Raw genomic sequence first — 4,196 nt, forward strand, 5'->3', positions numbered from 1 at the left:
CAAAGCAGATCTCTTTGCTGGAAGTTGCAAGCAGGAGACAAAATCAGTGCATAGGAATCTATTATCAGGAATGATTGCTGGGTGTTAGCATAAACATAGCAGATGAAATCAGGAGATACAGACATAAATCAGTGAGGCCAAGCAAGGAATCTATAGCTCAAAAGGCAACTGTAAGAAGCTGAAATAATGGAGACTGAGTTTTGACTTGTTAATTCTTGCCACTTGATTGAATTTTTGCAAGACATACATATGGTTAGGGCATCTCCTGCAGCTATACCTACTCTAGTTCCAGCTTGTTATGATTTGAACTAATTGTTTCCATTTGGCTGATTTAGCTGACTGCAAACTTTCCATCTTTGGCTTTCTATCTTTGTCCACATCTTTATTCTTTTGGACTTTGGGGCACCCAACATTTTTCTCCCCTTTGGGTCAGATATAAGCTGATTGAACTCCTCCTCAGCAGTTTCCATATCAGATTGCAATTTATCTTGAGAATCCTTTCATCCTTCAAAGCAAAGTTGTCAGAGTCATGTCTGAAACCAGCACAAGATGGCCTCAAAAGTGTCCTCCAGATGTTTTTTTTTTAATTCAACTTTCATGAACTCCAGTTGCCATGCCTGTGTCCAGGGATCTGGACACTTGTGGTCCAAAACATCTAGAGCAGCGGTTCTCAACCTGTGGGTCGCGACCCCATTTGGGGTCGAATGACCATTTCACGGGGGTCACCAAACAACGCAGTCCGCCATTTTTCCCCCCTTTTCCTTAGCTGTGCTACTCCCTTTTATTCTATTGGCTTTTGAAAGCCAATAGAATAGACTCTCTTGAATAGAGTCTAATTCTATTGGCTTTCAAAAGCCAATAGGAATTGTCCAGGCTGTCTCTGCCCTGCTGAGCCCGACAAAAGTCCCATTCTGCAAATGGTGCTGCAAGTTGTCTGCAGCGAAGGCGAGCTGTCTGGAAGTTTCCACCCCTCCCTGCTGAGCAACTACTAAAAATGTAAGTAAAAGAGGGCCGGGGTGGGAGGTGGGAGGCCGGCGGGCGCAGGGAGGGTTGATGGCGCGTGTGGGGCCTGGCAGGTGCCTTACCTCCCTTGGGCTGGGCCAGCTGGTGGCCCAGCCGGTGGTCGGCCTGCGCCATCGCTGCCCCTTGCCAGCTACGCCTCAGTCGGCGCAGGGGGCGGCACCACGCATGCGTGGCGCTCCCGGGCAGGGAAAGTCCTCAACCTATGACCGGTTGGGTAGTCCTCGACTTACGACCAGTTGGGTAGTCCTCGACTTACGACCAGTTGGGGGTCGCGGCATTAAAAAGGTTGAGAACCACTGATCTAGAGGGCATCAGAATGCTCATTCTTCAAAGTACAGCCAAGAACATATTGTTAGGAATCACTCTTCTGGAATGTTTTGACATATCTGCTGACTTCAGAAATGGGATTTGCACAGTCCCATAATCATTTTTAAAAATGGCATGTGCTAAACTTTTGAGCATATAAAACGAGACACTCAGCAAAGGTGGTCAAATAAAGGTTTAGCTCTTGCAAGTTATTTGAACATTTTCTTCCTGTGTAGGCATAAATTGCAGAGAAGAATGAGTAATGCCTCTGCCTGCCCTGCCCCCCTAATATTATAGTTCCATAAAATTATGACTAACAAAGGAATAAATGGCCCATCTGTTGGGATCATCAAACCAGAATCAAGAACTTTATAATTGCATTCTTAAGTGCCCATTGAACGCAGCAGGGTTTATTTGGGGGCAAATATGCTCATTGTTAACCATAGACTATGTGATTTTCCATGCAGGTAGAAGAATTATGAGAATAAACAATATGATTAGATTTTATCATGCTTCCTTGTTCTTCCTATATTTTCAAGAGCTGTAATTCATTGTTATTTCCAACTCTTTTAGTTTTTTAAGTTTGCAGTTTTCACATGAAATAACCATTTTCTTATTTTTCCTACAGCTTTTACTGTATCAATAGAATATAATTTCTGACGGCACAGAAAACTAGAAGTAGAAATAAATTATTAGAATGCAAATTTGCAGTGGTGACAGTCAAGAAGGGAGGATTTCTTTCATTGATGGGAGCATCTCATGAATAGAAACAACTTGATACCTTTTCAGCAGGAACAAATTCAAGATCCTAAACATTTATGCTTTTTGCTTGGAAAGGAATGGGCAAGCCGTGACCATCCAGATGTTGCGGGGCACAACACTATCACTATTATTCATGCTGGCCTGGACAGCAGACTTAAGCTATTATTTGCTGCCCAGAATGATATAGCTGAGCAAACCAAGAAGCGTTGCCACTAATTTTGATTTATTTCTGAGTACCATTTATGGCTTAATTCCACGGTCTGCTAAAGTCATAAATCATTAGTGTCAGTGAGCCATTGGGGCTCTTTTGGATGCCAATAGATATAACTTTAGGAAGCTGTATTCCACTCTCAGCTCAGCAGTGGTTGTCCTGGGAAATAGTTTGTTGGCCTCAATTCCCTAGCTGCAATATTAAAGATTTATTTTATAATCCTGTTAGGCAAAGGAGCTGTAACAGAATTCAGGCATGAAAAACTAAGCAATGTTTGATCTTAAAAGGTTGGTTTTTCCTTATTCAATGTAATTAAAATTCTTCATAAGAAAACTGCTCATAGTGAACATCCATTTGCTAAAGAAAGTCCTGCTAAATTCAAAGGTCCTTACTTTCTAGTTCTAGTAGTCTCAGTTCCAGTTGCTTCACCATTGTTGCTTGCTGTTATCACTTTGCAACACATAGATTAATGAACCACAATGCCTATTATTATATTCTCCCCAGCTACTTTTCTGTATTTCACTTGAAGTTTAAAATTGCTGTAACAACTGTCACAGAATTGTTCCTCCCATTTTATTTTAGTTGATTAGCCAAATATATAATGTAATGCTATTTAATAGCCACTTGACTTTTAGGCATAGTTAACTGAATGTCATGAATGATGTTAGTATTTTTTTAACACTATATGAATTAAGATCTTAATCAGGGAAGGAGAGGTTGATGTGGACATGTTATGTTTTATGGAGTTAAAAGGACTCTTGCTTTGTAACTCTTACAACAAAGTTCCTTTTTTCTTTATGGGGAAAAGGGGAAAAACAACAACCAATGCTATAGTCAGTAGCCCTCAACCTTTTGGCCACCAGGAACTGGTTCCACGGAGTAAAGATTTTTCTGTGTATCAGAGGGGGCCTAGTTTGTTTATGTGGCCCAGTTGTTGGCATTGCACGGACCAGTGCCGTGGGAAGGTTGGGGATCCTTGCTATAGGTAGTCCTTGATGTATGACCACAATTAAGCCCCAAATTTTTATTGCTAAGCAAGATAGTTAAGTGAATTGTGCCCCATTTTACAACCTTTTTGTCACAGTTAAGCAAATTGCTGAAGTTAAGGGGATCATGCAGTTGTTAAGAGAATCTGGCTCCCCCACTGACTTTGCTTGTCGGAAGCCAGCTGGGAAGATTACAGATTGTGATCATATGACTCTGGGACAATGCAATCGTCAAAAATATATGCCAGTTGTCAAGTGCCTGAATTTTGATCATTGGGACCATGGGGATGCTACAATGGTTGTAAGTGTGAAAACTGGTCATGAGTCACTTTTTTCATTGCCACTGTAATTTTGAACAGTCATTAAACATAAGTCGAGGACTACCTGTACACAGTACATAATCCTATATACAGTGTTTTCCCGAAAGTAAGGCCTACTCCGAAAATAAGTCCTAGCTTGATTTTTGGAGGTGGGCCTAATATAAGCCCAACCCCCAAAATAAGCCCTAGTTTTGGGGCAAGGCACACATCTAAAAATCAAGCAGGGGTGGAGGGGGTGGAGCTGCCCCATGTGCCCCGCATCCACTTACCTCTCCTCGCTGGCCCACGTCTTCTGCAGCATCTTCTGCAGCCAAGCCTGCATCTTTGAATCCATAGCTTGATACTCGACTGCAGAGGCCTTCCGGAAAGGCCTAACTGAAAAATGCAGGCCAGAATGAAGCTGCTCCTTCGGCTGCAGAAGAAGGGGGATTGTCAGTGCCGGAGTGAGTATAAAAGACATCCCCCCAAAATAAGACCTGGTGCCTCTTTTGGAGGGAAAAATAAATAAATAAGACCCAGTCTTATTTTCAGGGAAATATGAGTAGCTCTTTTTAAAATAAAAGAATTATTTCCTCCAGTTTAGTTCAA

The sequence above is a fragment of the Crotalus tigris genome, unplaced genomic scaffold, assembly GCF_016545835.1.
Source record: "Crotalus tigris isolate CLP2741 ecotype Arizona unplaced genomic scaffold, ASM1654583v1 scf7180000020151.727365, whole genome shotgun sequence".
Classification (NCBI taxonomy): domain Eukaryota; kingdom Metazoa; phylum Chordata; class Lepidosauria; order Squamata; family Viperidae; genus Crotalus; species Crotalus tigris.